This window comes from Thermobia domestica, chromosome 10 (genome assembly GCF_964235325.1).
Source record: "Thermobia domestica chromosome 10, izTheDome1.hap1.1, whole genome shotgun sequence".
In the NCBI taxonomy this organism is placed as follows: domain Eukaryota; kingdom Metazoa; phylum Arthropoda; class Insecta; order Zygentoma; family Lepismatidae; genus Thermobia; species Thermobia domestica.
The window spans coordinates 171,607,084-171,623,697 of NC_137463.1; positions in this window are offsets into that span (position 1 = coordinate 171,607,084).

Below are 16,614 nucleotides of genomic sequence, written 5' to 3' on the forward strand. Positions count from 1 at the left end.
TTGATATAATATTATGTATAGTTTCTTTGACTCTTTTTTTTGTAACCCCCAGTGCTTGAGATGAAAACCAACAACAATGAGCGATGAATTTAGACGTATAATGTGGTTGATTATTCCCTCCATTAAAATATAACCGAGATAGTCGTAAGAAATAGTAAATATTCATGGAATACTGCGCATACTTTTTTTGGGACTTCACAATCATTCATATTACTTGGAGTTAAAATTTATCAAGAACAAGACAGTGCATGTATATCCCCCGGATTAAAAAAATATATTCTATTATTATTTTCTTAAATATAATTAGACTTGGATACAATACAGTATATGGTTTATTGACAATTTCGCTTAATTCCCGTTGTTTGCTATTGAAGTAAATTCAAATGAGCAACCAATTACGCCTCCTCAAAACTGAAAACCTTCATTATATTTGTCGTAAAAACTACAATTTCGTGGTAATATATAGATCCCCTATATTTTAAAGATTTTCAATTCTTTCAATTGTTTTATAGCTAAAATACTCCAACAATCATAGAACGCATTCTTTATAATTATACAAAGTATGTTTATAGTTAAAATACACCAACAATGAGAGAACACATTCTTTCTAATTATACAAAGTATTTGAATCAAAAGATCCAAAACATTTCAGGCGAAAATTTTCTTGTAGGTCTTATATCTGGAGAACTACATATATTGTAGCCAAACCAAAAGTAACAATTAACACAGTATGGTGTGCTTATATGTAAAAAATACGAAAACTCGATTTAGGGTCCGTTTCAAACTTTTGTGGCCCCTGATCCAAAATCTAATTATTGGCCAAGATCGCAATCTTTTGATACATTTTTTGATCATTCTTAAAATTCTTGCTACTAAATATTTGTTTGAGGCACTCAAATTTTCATAGAATGCGGCGGCGGCGTGTGCTTTGTTATTGATTAAAGATATCTCCTGCTATATGAGCTTGAAGTTAATTAGATCGTTCGGTTCAACAATGTAGAGTATTACTAGTTTTAGTAATGACAAATGTAGACCATTATCACTAGTTTTAGTACTGAAAACTATGGATCAATAAACTACATTAATATGATCTTAAATCGTTTCTTTTGCATGTATCAATAATAATAGTTGAAAACAACTAGATTATGCTTATTGTCATTAATACCACCTCTATTTAATTTCCAACAGGAATTACTTTTACCAGTGGGGACCTCTGGTGGAAGCACAGAAAGGTATCTATGACATTTTTGAGAGAGTTTGGTTTTGGAAAGAGGAGCATGGAATCAGTGATTGTTGAAGAGTGCGAATACCTTGTTGAAAGTATAAAAATGAAGATTGTGCACCCAGGAACGGCAGTGGTTCAAATGGAAGAAATATTTCATGCACCTGTACTAAATACTGTGTGGAAAATGACAGCAGGACATAGGTTCAATTACAATGATTCTCTTTTACTGGAAATGATTCATACACTTAATGAAATAGAAGAGAGAATCATTAGTTCAGGAATGGCTCTCAATGTGTTTCCTTCGCTTCGTTTTGTAGCACCTAACTTCACAGGATACAATGCACAAGTAAAATTACGTAGTTTGATTTCTACGTATATTAAGGTATGTTATACGTTATTTAAGGTTTTTGCAATGTATTTCTTCTTGTACACACTTATCCAATTCCTCCATTTTTAACCGACTTCATGAAAGGGAGAAGATTCTTAATTTGACCCGCTTACCTATCTATCTATATGCATGCGTATAAACAGATGTATGAGTATGTACAGAATACATGCTTAGGAGAATTCAGGAGCGCCTGGAGGTATTTCAACGAAATTTTGTACATGTACGACTTCCAATAATATATATATATATATATAGTGTGCTGACAAGACATCCGTAGCACCACTGAGGGTGGGTAGGAAGGGGATGACATAGAAAGGTAATCGTAAACGACCGATATTAATGTCGAAATCACAATTTTCACGGTCACTGAGATGAATGATAACTTATCCCGATGCCGTTTATGTCCAAGTTAAGACGGAATCAGAAAGGGTGAAAAGCAATACGTCCAGAATGGCTGAGATGATGCCGAATCTGTATTTTGTTGGGTCGGGAAAACGACTGACCCATTTGAAATGACTTCGGAATATTGTTAGTATCAACTGAAGCTGATTTTTTGTCATGCCACTTTGAAAAATGTATCCTAATGGAGTGTGTTTTTCCAAGATTTATGCCAATAGTAGATATCTAATGGATTTTTACAATTAGTTTTTCATTAAAATGGTTATCGTAATGTGAAGGGATGCTTAAATAGGACTATAATTCTGAACGTATTCTTCCCGTATAAAAACGGGAATTTATCTAGTGAGAAATAACATTTAAATAATATATGAAGTAGAGTAAAATGCAAATAGAAATTTATTTAATTATGACTAAAAAGTAATAAAAATTAAATAAATGAACTTTAAAATGATTTTCATTAAAAAACAGTGCTAAAAAGTAAAAAAATAAAAACGGAAATGAAATGAAATCTTTTAGTTTAACATGCGACGATTATGCCCTTTAGGCTGAGAGAGACAAATGATTAACCCAAGTGAATGATGCTGGAAGAATTGGTGGAATGATAATTTGAAAGGAAACGGTAGTACCCCGATAAAACCCATGGAAACAATCTTACTGGGCCAGATATCAAACCATCGACCTTACACATCAAAGGTAAGCGCTATACCACTGAGTCACTGAGCCCTCAAGTAAAAGAATAAAATATAATCATGCTAAAGGGAAATAAAAATTATTTCCAAGATAACTACTTGGAAACGAAATTCTATTTATATATAACAACATACTGTAAGACATCAGGGGTTACTTTGCACAAAATATCAAAAGAGTTTCACAGTCCTCTGTCGGCAAATCATGAATAGAAAAGAGGAAGTTTCAACTGCCACCGTAAGATAGAACATCTAACTGTATTTTGGCTATAATGTTGGTGGTTAGCATCAGTTCTAATTACCGGGAGGGTTCGTTGTTGTAGAGGTGTGAAAAGTAATCACTGTGAAAAGTAATCACTGTAAAATTTGAAAGATATCACGTACAAGATTTTCCGTCAAAGTTAAGTCAGTTTCGTAGAATACCACTGTGTGTAATGGGACTTTTATGCAATAGTTGAAATTGAAATGTGAAACTTTTAAAGTCATAAAAAAAACTAAAACTTGGATAAACCAGTTTCAACCTCTAGTCTGGGTTCCTTTGCACCGGTGCAAAATATTCCTTATGTAAGAGATTATTACTACTGGAACCTCTTGCATCCTAAATTTAGGAAAATTTCCTATTAGCTAGATTCCGGAATGAATTTCTTGTTGGAAAATAAATTATGAACAGTGGCGGATCCAGAAAAGTGGTTTGAGAGAGGCTTCACTCACAAAGACTTCGTTTTGTTTAAAGAAATCACTAGACTTTTTTTAAGGGGGGGGGATTGCAGCTTATACACATAGTAATAACTAACATTAGATTTTTCAAAAAAGAAACCATACAACTTATGTGGGTTTCAGCCTGAAAGTCTAAAATCCCTTAAATTTCCCAGTAATTACTGTTGGGATGATATTCTTGGACATAAGAAATAACCAAGGCAAATCAGTTCACGGGGAATTTTTTTCTGTTTCTGAGTTGGCATTTTTGTGACACATTATGCTAAACTATTAGAATGCGGTTCCTGTGCCGGTGCCAGAAAATACAAAATTTTCTTTACAAATATCGATAATTCAAACTAAGCACTGATACCGGTATCACCATTCTAATATCAATATTTGTAGACTGCATGCAGTTTTGTGTAGAAAGTAAAATGTATAAATATTGAAGGGAAAACATCGCACAAAAACGTTATGTTCGTATGTTGTACATACTTTTTTGTATGTTATGCAAAGTAACCCCAGCTATGGGGTTACTTTGCACCCAAGGTCCGTCGACCCTACTGTTCCGCGCTTTTACAGGTCCCTTCATAACTCCCTGTTTCTGCGTAGCCACTTTCTCCAGCTGTAGTGTGACGTCACCGCGGTGAAGCAGGGACAAATATCGTGTGCTAAGCCTATGTTCCGCCGTAGCGATTTGCAAAGGAAAACACATTTTTAAATGCAATAAAAATAGACTACATAAAGATACAATATGTACTCACTATATCATTGAGTAGCACTTGAAGAATAGCTTTGCATCCACTATCTTAAAGAACATTCCTCCTGCGGAGTTCCTGTGTTTTTCTATTCAAAAACCGAATTCTGAAGTATGTCTTAGCCTTGTCGAATAGTTTCAAGAGCGAATTGTCTTTCTTAGGACATAAAACGGTCGGCCAATCACATTCTTTTTCTTTTCTTCGATTCACAGTTTTTTGTGAAATGTTCGAAATATAACTTTATACTATTTTATTGCTTCCATCCACCTGGAAGAAGGTGAAACGAGATCACCACATAGCCCTATATTGACACCATTGAACTTCGAAAGAATCGCAACTATCTTGAATCCTGAGACTTTAACTTTCGATATGATTTCGAAGAGTAATTTTTTACTTTTCATAGTCTTATCGAAATCATAATGCACTGGCTGTTTCCACACATCTATTAAGCCTCGAATCATTGCCACCTGGACATTTCTGTGTGGTCCTAAAAATAAATAAACCTCTTGGTCATAGCATACGAGCCTATTAACATTCAATTCATCAAATATAAGCACCGAAAATGTTTCCACACTCTTTAAGTAGCGCCCTTGCTAAGTCAAAATTTTCAAAACTGGGGTAAGAATACCAGAAAAAAACGGTAATTTTGCATACAACGTCGCAATGTTGACACATTGGGTACGGGGATTCGAACTTGTAACCGCAGATGATTGTATAATTTATCAATGAGGCGTGTTGTGTTAATGCACGAATGATATCTTAATCAATCCATCTTAGTTTTTTCTTGCCATTTATTAGCATATTTACTTAGCCTAGTGTAAAACTTTTTCGTAATAATATATCATCACCCGGTTATTAACCACTTTATTGAAACGATCACAATATTATGTTTTAGAACTGGCCTTTGAAATTAATTCTTTATTATATTTGCTTTCCAATTCTTTTAACTTCGTTTGTAAACATATTATTTGGCTTTGTACATACTGTTAGACTTCAGTTTTTCGTTCTCTTTACGCAAAAAGGAGAGCTCTTCTTTTGGTTTATGCCCCTCACTCTCCACAGAACAAACGGAAAATAACATAAACAAAGAGTTATTTTTTGTTTCAGTCACAATAGTTATTTCATCTGGCTGCACCCCAATGTCTGATTTGTTTTTTCTTTAAACACCTAATTTCCGTACATTTAATTATTTCATTATTTACATCAACACGGTTCCGTGTGGTAATAGTATGTTTAGTGAAGGCATATCTTGTTTAAACTTTTTCTTGGGTAGAATATTTAGAAACTCACATTTTAAATTCTGTCCATAAGCTTCGGGAATAAAATGATCGGAATAGACGCTGGCGTTTTCAACTTTAAAGATGTCTTTCTGACAGCATTTCTTTTGCCAAACTTTCCACAAAGGATCCGAGGGAAATACATGATAAATAACTTTGGAACCCGTAGTATTTCTATTATAATTGCGACTAGTACTTAGTGTACAATTCGACATGCTTATAGGCTAACACGAGCACGTCCAGTAATTAATGTTTTCTTAATACAGGAAAGCAAGAATCACTCACTTTCCTGCAAAAAATCAAAGAAACAAGCAAGGGTGAATGACAAGGACCTTGGGCGAAAGCTGTTTCTGCTCCCGCCGTGACGTCACAATTTTACTGCATCTTCGGTTTTCAAAGAAGGGTAGTTATGACGCGACCTTAAAAGAGGAAAGGAACAGTAGGGTCGACGGACCTTGCTTTGCACCAAAGTTTATATTTCAATAACTATGGTTATACTGAATGTTTGCTAACGAACTTGCACTAATGTTTTCCTTATATATCTAGCTATTATACCAGGTTATCATAAAATAAGTATCGCTGTTCAGAGATCTCTGGAGACGTAACCACTCGACAGAATGCAACCAAACTTGGTAGGAGTATATTTAGGAACATGCAGAAGCGATTGATGTAGAAAATGAAATTATTTCCAATTTTCTCCACTAGAGGTAATTGTGGCGCTGTACAACGCCAAGTAAGTGCAGCGTGCAAGAAAAAGGACAATAGTGATGGTAAATGATAAGAAAGGCTGTAATTACCTCTCCTGTGGGTCTCGTGGCATTGATTATCATTGCTGTTAATATTCTGTGGTCAGTGGCGGATTTACGGGACCTTTTGGGCTGAAGCTCCCCTTAAAATTACGGGACTAACATCGGAATCTGCGGGACAAAATTCATGTCTTACTGTTACCTTGTAAAGATACAATGCAAATTTGCGAAGAATTTTCCACACAGTTGCAGAGGGCATGTTCAGATGTTTGGACACTGCCTTCGCACTTACCACGCCACTGTTATTCACGGATTTCTGCATAACGGCATGGATTTCTCCACGAACATTTTGAACTTCTTCCTGTATTACACTCTTACGACCTCTTTCTGGTCTCAACCCTAACATGCCGGTCTCCTCAAACTTTCTCACAATTTTTAACGCACATTATGTAATGGGACCAAGACGTAACACCTATCATCGGAGATATTCACGAATCGTACCAGCATTATTGTACAACGTATAGTAAAGTTTTACTAACAAGGATCTTTCTGGCAACTTCAATACCATGGTTGCTCTCTTGGTACCTCATTCGTAACCTGAACTTGAACTCAGGTGCTTACTCACGCCTGCATGTGTTTCAGTGATACTGGTTCGAGCCCCACTATGTGCCAGAAGTGAACTACTCTGGCTTTGCTAATGTCCGATGTTTGCTTCTTTTTCTTACCACACTTTTTGCCTTGTGATCAAGGAGTCCCGGGATCGATTCCGGTGAAGACACGTGAGTCGGGTCCCATGTTAGCCTGTAGGTCCCGTCCTTAGAACGTCATCATCACCATCTCATACGCTACTGGTCGCCATGGGTTTTCCTTGCCCAGGGACATTCATGTCAGAATTCCACATCACCATCATCGCCCGTAACACATCACTATACCACGGGGTTATTAATAGGAGTACAAATCAATGCCATGCGTCGCATGGGAGCATAATTACGCCTTTATTTAATTCAACATCAATAATATCATTTGGTGCTGGGGTCCCGGGTTTGATCCCAGCCCCGGCCAAGTGAACCTTGTGGTGGACAAGCACCGTGTGCGTGAGTTTCCTCGGGGTTATCCCGTTTCCTCCCACGTTCTTCATTCCACCATTTTATTCATTACTCATCATCACCGTCTCCTTTAGCCTAACTGGCATAAACGTGGGAATTAAAACTTAATGATTTCATTTGATTTTTTCAATAATATCACTTGTCTTCCATACTGCACTTACCGTACTTAACACTAAACAGCAACACAATTGCCTCTAGAAGTGAGATTTGACACTAACTTTTCCTGGAATTTGTGGGGAATTTGTAGTACATAAGAATAGGAAAGACTAATATTTAACTTCGTTTTTATAAGATATCCAAGAATTTTAAGGGAAAACTTCAGCCCAAAAGGCCCCCTCTTAAATCCGCCACTGGCCAGGGAATATTAATAGCATTGACAATCAATGCCACAAAACCCACAGGAGAGGTAATTACAGCCTTTCTTAACATTTAGCATCACTAGTGTCGTTTTTCTATCACACTGTACTTATTTGGCGTTGTACAGCGCCACAATCACCTCTGGTAGCAAAAATTGGAACTATTTTTCTTTTCTACACCAATCGCTTCAGCATGCTTCCAAATATACTCCTACCGAGTTTGGTTGCATTTTGTCAAGTGGTTACTCTCCAGAGTTCTCTGAACAGCGTTACTCATATTGTGATAACCTGGTATATTTAAAATACACTGTTCTAAATTATTACGTTTGTAAGTTACATGTGATTTTCTGTAAACTGGCTTAAATTTTGTGCAAAGTAACCCCGTCTTACGGTATTATCTGTCAGGAAAGTAAATGTACACCTGTTTTTTGAGTCTGGCATTCCTGCGCTCCATTAATGGAGAGTATGAGAATTAAACCAATCAAATGTTTACTGAGGGACAAGAAGAAAAGTCTAAAATGAATAAGACATTGCAGAGGGGTACAAGCTGTGAATACGAATAGTGCATAGTGTAAATAAAGGAAGACACCCAAAGAGAAAGCCAGAAACAGCTGCTAAACAAAAAAAGGAGTAAAAATTGTCGAAGTGGGAACATAAAATACAAATACAAGAAATATGCCAACAACTAAGCGTTTAACAAGCAACGATCTTGGTGTAGCGGTTAAGACGCTAGATTATAAATCCAAAGAACTGCGGTTCGAATCTGCTCCAAGTAGTATATATATATATTTTTTTAATAATGCATACTGCACATGAAAGGTGGAAAAAGAGAGCGTATTACCCGTTTAATATGTTAAGTAAAAACGAGTTAACAATTTCGGTGAAATTTATTAGAAAAGTAAGATTTAGATGAGGACAATGTAGATGAGGAAGCCAGTATATTTAATCAGGGGTTGTATCAGAGAGTGGTGACCGGAAAAACTGGAGATTTTCCCGAATTTCGCCCATGTGAATCTCTACGGTAGACAAATTTCTTCAGAAATGTGCCTATTGCAGAGAGAGAGAGATGCTCCCGGAACTGAGAGTGTGCTGCTTCCATTCAAATCAACGAGATGACAGATAGACGCTTACATAATAAGAATGCCGAATACAAATAGCCATAAAACAGCAAAGTAATAATTGCAAGCGTTATCACCTAAGGTTCCAAGATACGAACAACATATAACCAATACCCCAAATGCCAAAATATTGTGACTTACACAACTCCCCCTCTCCCCAAATGTGTAACTGTGTCCTGTGAAAACAAACACAAGTTTTGGGATGAGGGACCATATTGAGACTACAATACTAAACTATATAAATAGACTTTTAGCAGATTCGTATTCAGGTATTTTTTCCACAATCAGTTTTATTGATATTCGAGACAGCAAAAGCATTATATTTGTTAACGATAAAGCGAAGTTATTGCAACACTTCGTTACACAGTGAGTTATGCATATTACACTCGCGAGTTTTGCTGTGCACATGCTAGCTACCGAGGCACGCTGAATAACGCCTGAAGGAAGCAGCGAGAATAGCAATACAGTAAACGGAACAAGCAATGCATTACAGACATTTCAAGAGAGAAAAAAGAAAGATCACTCTTTCCACACTCATGCTGTAGTTTTAACTTCCATTTCCCCATCAACGTTACATGCCTAGACTATTATACAGTTCCTTTGCACTTAACCCAGGAACTTCAAACAACTGTGTTCTACGAAGGAAAACGTAGAACACTACACTGATAGATATACCATACATAGACAGTTAAGTAGTAATAGATGAATGCAATTAACCCCACATAATATCGATTGTCTAAATATACATTAGTTTCAAACAATTAGACACGTAACAAACATTCACAACACCATTATAACCTATCATATGTTAATTCCACTTCACAAGTGGTAGAATGAAAACCGTAGACTGACCGTGGAATGAAAACCGTACAAAATAGAATGATTTTTTTAAAATTACAATTATGAACACAAGTTAGTGAAGCAAAAAATGACAGTCAATGAAAAGAAGATGATCCGAGGTCGGATTTCGAGAAATAACTTAATAATGAGATGGAAACAGAATTTTATAAGGTATGGTTATGATGCGCTAGACACAACATGGTTGCCAGTTTCGTCTTGTCATGTGAAAATGTATCGTTTCAGAGAAGCGAGAAAAAGCCTGTGTTTCGTGTTTGCAGTGGCGGATCTAGCTCGGGGGCGGGGTCCTAGGAGCCCCCCACTTTCAGATTGACGAAAATAATTTAAGCTATTATTTATATAGTTTTGAAAATTTATAGTAAGGTCATGATGTACTTATCATAGTCTCAATTCAGTCAGCCCCCCCCCCCCTCAGTTTTTACCTTCTAGACCCGTCACTGGTTTCGTGGCTATCCCGGTGTCATCTCGTGTTTCCGAAACAAGACAAATTGTTATCTAGTCTTCTTTCGTCTAATTTTCTTTCGTAAACCTCATAATAATAGAAGCAAAATTAACGAATGTAACGAAGTTTACAAGTTAGAACTGATAATTGGACAAGAGAGGGCTATGGAATGTTTTCAAGACATTTAAAACGCGACGAGTCCAGACAAGGACCTGTCACGTCTCGTCTAGAAAAAACGAGACGAGACATACACTTTGTATCATCTCGTCTCGGATTTAACAAAATCTATATTGTCTCGCCCATGCTGGATTGGAAGCCTCTCACCAGAGATGAAGTAGATCGTGGGCCGTGGGTCAACAGGATGTGACCCATTGCAACCCACCATCCGCCGTGACCCACCATAACCTACATACCCACTACGACCCACCAACACACTCTGCTTAGTGCATTGTATATAGCATCCTCTGAAGAGTGGCGAATTTGTCTAAATTTTACTTTTAGCATCTCCATTTTCTTCTTCTTCTTCTTCTTTTGCATTTGTTTCTGTTTACTTACCTGAGATGAGTATATCTAACAAGGACAAGGTAGACTTTGTTAAATGAATTTAGAGGCCATCTTTCGCGAGGTAGTAGAGCACATTTAAACTGGGAGAGCGCAATAGCCAGAAATAGCTTAGAAAAAGCGTCTCAAAGTTTCGACTCGCCGTATATATGGTATGACGCCTAAAATTATCAAGTGGCGGTGTGGCAAAGTGTGGAGCATTTACGATTCTCGTGTAAAGGGTCCAGCGTTCGATTCCCGTTCGAGTCAACTTGTTTTTGCTTTTTACCAATAAAGTAGTCATTTATAACTACAAGTAAAATATTAATTCACTATATGTTCATATATTCTAAACGATAGGAATTTTCAAATCAGTTGTAAAACTTTTCAATGTTTTATGTGAACTAGGTACAAAATATAACCTAATTCATAAATATATTGATATCACTAGCTGTATTACGGTTACCACAGTCGTTGTGTCCGAAGTTTCGTGTGGACAGTGTGCGAATTGCAAGGGGGTTGAGGGGGAAATCCGCTAGGGAATACTGGATGTATGCTATAGCTAAAGGGGATTTCCGAATATTCCCCCTTGCAATTCGCACTCTGCCTACAGATATAGACACGAATCGTCAAGAAGATTTTTCATATAACGACTTTACGAAATAGGTTATATTTGTATCTAGTTCACATGAAACATTGATAAGTTTTAAAACTGATTTAAAAATTCCTATTGTTTCATGCATTATAAACACATGGTGAATTAATATTTAACTTGTAGTTATAAATGACTACTTTATTGGTAAAAGCAAAAACAAGTTGACTCGAGCGGGAATCGAACTCGCGATCGTTTACACGTGAATCATGAATGCTCCACTCTCTGCCACACCGTCATTTGGGAATTTTAGGCGTCGTATCATATATACGGAGAGTCGAAACTTTAAGACGCATTTTCTAGGCAATTTCTGGTTATTGCGTTCTCCCAGTTTGTAATATTAACACTTTAAATATGCACTACTACCTCGCGAAAGTTCATTTAACAAAGTCTGCTTTTTCTTTGAAAGATATAGTCATCTCAGGTAAATAAATAGAAACAAATGCCAAAAAAGAAAAAAAGGAAATAGAGACCCTAAAAGTAAAATGTAGACATATTCACCACTGTTCAGAGGATGCTATATACAATGCACTAAGCAGAGTGTGTCGGTGGGTCGTAGTGAGTCTGTAGGTTATGGAGGATTGCTGGTTTATGGTGGGTCACGGTGGGTGGTGGATTGCAGTGGGCCACATATTGTTGACCCACGACCCACTAACCGACTTACATATCTTGACCCACATATCTCACTTTACACAAGACCCACTTCAATTCTGGTGAGAGATTTCCAATTCAGTATGGGAGAGACAATATAGGCTTTGTTAAATCCGAGACGAGACGAGACAAAGCGTCTGTCTCGTCTCGTTTTCCGACACAAGACGTGACATGTCCTTGTCTGGACTCATCGCGTTTTAAATGTTTCGAAAGCATTCCATAGCTCTCTCTTGTCCGATTATCAATTGTAACTTGTAAACTTCGTTACATTTCGAATTCGCAGGTCTTCCAATTTTACTTCTATTGTTATGAGGTTTACGAAAGAAAATTAGAGGAAAGGAGACGAGATAACAATTTATCTTGTTTCGGAAACACGAGATGACACTGGGTTAGCCACGAGACGAGATACAGGCTTCGTCTCGCATCGCTAAAATGAAACAATTTAACATGAGGAGAAGAAACAGGCAATCATGTTGTGTCTAGTGCATCATAATAATTTCTTTTCTAAAGTTCTGTTTTCATTTCATTATGAAATTATTTCTCTACGTCCGACATCGGATCATGTTTCACTGACCGTCACGGTTCCGGAACTTTAGGTGATAATGCTTGCAATTATCACTTTGGTGTTTTATAGTTGTTTGTATTCCGCATTCTCATTATGTAAGCGTCTATTTGTTAACTCGTTGATTTGAATGGAAGCACCTCCCTCTCAGTTCCGGGAACATCTCTCTCTTTCTCTCTCTCTCTCTCTTTCCGTTTCAGAGGTGATGATAGACAAAAGGGCAAAATTGCATAGAAATTTTACGGCATTTCTGGCAAGATGGTCTCTGCAATAGGCACATTTCTGAAGAAGTTTGCCTATCGTAGACACTCAAATGTGCGAAATTCGGGAAAATTTGCAGTTTTTGAGATTACCACCCTCTGATACATACCGCTGATTAAATATACCTGCTTCCTCGTTTTCATTGTTTTACTTCTCTAATAAATTTCACCGAAATTGTTAACTCTTTTTTACTTAACGTATTAAACGGATAATACTTTCTCTTTCACCACTGTTCATATGCTCTATGCATTATTTTTAAAACCTAAAAAAAATATACTCCTTGGAGGAAATTCGAACCTCCGTCCTTTGGATTTGTAATCTAGCGTCTTAACCACTACAAGAAGATCGTTGCTTGGTAAACGTTTAGTTGTTGGAATATATGTTAGTATTTGTATTTTAGGTTCCCACTTCGACAATTTCTACTTTCTTTTTCTCCGCTTTCTATGTATTGATTTAATTCTCACATTCTGGGATGGTTAGAACGTAGGAATGTAGTGATGCTAGATTGAAAATATAAAGAACGTAAGTTCGAATCCACTACAAATAGAATGATCTTTTAATAATGCATACAGCACGTGAGAGGTGGTACAAGAGAGCGTATTACCCGTCTGAGATGTTAACTGAAAACTTGGTAAAAATTTCACTGACATTTATTAGAGAAGTGATGCAGTTAAAATGAGGAAGTAAGTATATCTAATCAGGGCTATGAATCAGAGGGCGGTTCCGAATTTCACACATGTGAGTCTCTACAATAGGCAAACTTCTTCAAAAATGTGCCTATTACAGAGACCATCATATTCCACCGATTGCGCTAGCCAAAGTTAGTTTAACAATAACAAATGGTGTAGTATATTTTCCTTAGAACGATAAATTAAAAAGTGCATACTGCAGATGAACGAAGTGTTTCGAATGTCCAAGTAATTTCCTTACCCTTTCCCAATTAACATGCGTAAATCGTCTCTATCATGATACAAGTGTTGCGTCCACTTTCTTAAGGGTTGCTCATTTAGTATGAGAAGTCACTCTGATTCTTCACGATTGCTTTGAAAATAAAATAACTTGAAAAGGATTTGAAGCTATATTGATTAACTTATTACTTACAAGTCCAGCAGTTCACCCCTACATTATCTTCTCATTACATCATAAGCTAAATATTGCTAAGTTCAGCTCTGATGTTTGGGACGAACCGGTAATGCTCCTGTAATGATATTTCCACCAAAGTGCAAGCCGAAGTTAATTTATTCGATGATCTGGAGACAATTTAGTGTCCATTAATAAACTAAATAATATACAATGAAGTAAAATTACAGAAATGATTTCGTATTATACAGTAATTTCGCCGTGCAAGTTCAATAGTATAATAATAATAATAATAATAATAATTCTTCATCGGTCCTGCGCGGAAAGTGAGAATTAAATCAATCACATGTGTAGTCAAGGTAAGGAGAAAAGCCTAAACTTAATAAGAGATTGAAGCGGGTCACAAGCTGGGAATAAGAATAGTGGATGTGTAAATAAAGGACGACACCGACAGAGAAATACAGAAACAGTAGGTAAAAGGAGAAAAAAGAGTAGAAATTGTTGAAGTGGAAACAAAATACAAATACGAATACAGATGAGCACGAGTCGAGCCAAAATTCGACTCGACTCGAGTTCAATCCGAGTCGAGTCAAAGGTATTTTTCTTGTTTTGAGTTCGGAGCCCAGGCGCTTTTCGATGTCGAGTTTCGAGTTGAGTCGAGTTTGATAATGGCTCGCTCGCTCGTTCAGCTTGTTTTAACTCGTTTTGAAACAATGGCCTGATTAGACTGGAAAGCGAAAGCCATGAGAAATGTAAGCAGTAATGTGGAATACTTTTAGTGTTGTTCACGACAGGGGTGCATCTCGTCTCGTAATTTTAGTGCATCTCATGGGGCAATTTTAGTGTATGTCGTCTCGTCTATATAACGAGAGGACATTTTTTTTTATTACTACGAGACAGCCTCAAATGTCGTAATCACCAATATAAGTATATACTGTAGTTCTTAAAATCAAGGCAGAGACCTGCACGGTCGAATTCTTGAGCCCAAGCAGAAGACTAACCCGGGTAGTGATATCAACCGGCTCGGCTCGTATAAACTGAGTGAACAGCTCGAGTCAGCTCGGTTGGGATAATCCGTCGGCTCGGCCCAATTAAGCCGATGACCTGAGCCTGCTCAATTTTAGTGAGCCGTCGACTCGGCTCAATTAAGCCGATGGCTCGAACTTTCTCGGTTGAGATGGGTCACTTACTCGGCTCATGTGAACCGGTTCGAGGCAGCTAAGTTGAAACTAGTTCGTCGGCACGGTTTGACTCAGCTCAACTAAGCCGTTGGCTCAAATCGGCTCGGTTGGGTAAGCTGTTGGATCGGCTTACTTCTCGGTTCGGTTCGGTAGTGAATGAGCTATAAGCCGAGCCGCTTGAGCCGTTGAGAACCCTAAACTCGGTCCCAGCTGTTTGGAACATGTTTGGCTGAAGCCTATAACTTTTAACAATTTTTGGCTCGAGCCCGAATACTTGCCCCTTCGGAACTCAAACCCAGAACGTGGCCTATGCCCTTGTCTCCTGAAGACTTCTCGACGACCGAGATCGACAGTCAATTAGCTTTTACTATTCAGATACAAACCGCATATCTTTTAAAGATTATACACGGTGTTGATATAATAATAATAATAATAATAATATTAATAATAATAATAATAATAATAATAATAATAATAATAATAATAATAATAATAATAATAATAATAATAATGGCATTAAAAATCTTAAGCTTACCCTAAACTTTTGCAAAACATACTTAAATTAGAGATTTCGTGGAAAGGGTTCTGTACCTTCAAGACACATCTCTGCAACTACCAAAATTTTAAACTAGAGCGTTCCACTGAAGTTTCATGTAGAAAGTATTCTACTGTATGTTTTAAGGAAAATAACTGTAATAAAAATAACTGAATATCACGCAACAGTAAGGCATATAATATACTAATTTTTAGAATATGGAGAGGTAAATATAAAAGCTTTGCTACAAAATACCTACACAGACCGTAATTCAATGAGCTCTGAAATACAATGTAACGAAATAGCCTGAGATTCAGTCTACTGAGCAATTGTTACTTAAAGAATGGACATACATTATTTCGAGAATCGAGACAAGACGGGAAATGTTTACGATACTTTTCGTCTCGTCTCGATTCTCATCTCCAAAGCGAGACGAAAATGTTGAGTTAGCCTTGTCCCGTCTCGAATGTAAAAATGTTAATTCTCATGTTATTTTGTTTGTTTTAGAAACGAGATGAGAAATTCCTCTTCTCGTGGGCAACATTAAACCAAACCGAAATATTCTTTCCAAAGGTCACGTTTCTGCTTGTAACGGTATGACCTGAGCGATAATTAACTCCTAGCATTTAATCTTCTACGAGATAATAATTATTATTATTAGTTTATAATTATTACTATTATTATTCCTGAAGATTTGATAGTTCAAGTATTGAAACATCGGAGTATTCAAATATCTGAATATAATAAAACGTATGTCAACGCCGATCAATCACCATCAAAAATCGTAAAGTAAAAAAATGCGACGTGGATTGGCACAAGCACCTTGACCACTGAACCGCGATCGCTACGCTGCAAACGATTCGTCTTTAGTCTGGTTACGTTAGGTTTCTTTGTCTTCGCTTGCGTCTTTCTTTGTCTTCCGTATTTCTTTCATGATGTCAGCAAAATTTACATTAATAACTTAAGCTGTTCTTAAACCGGAATTGAGAAAAACTCCGGATTTCAAAAAAATCCGGATTTTTCGAATTCCGGAATGTTAACAAAATCACAAATTTCTAAATTTCGGATTTTTCCGAATTCCGGAATTATTCCAAAAT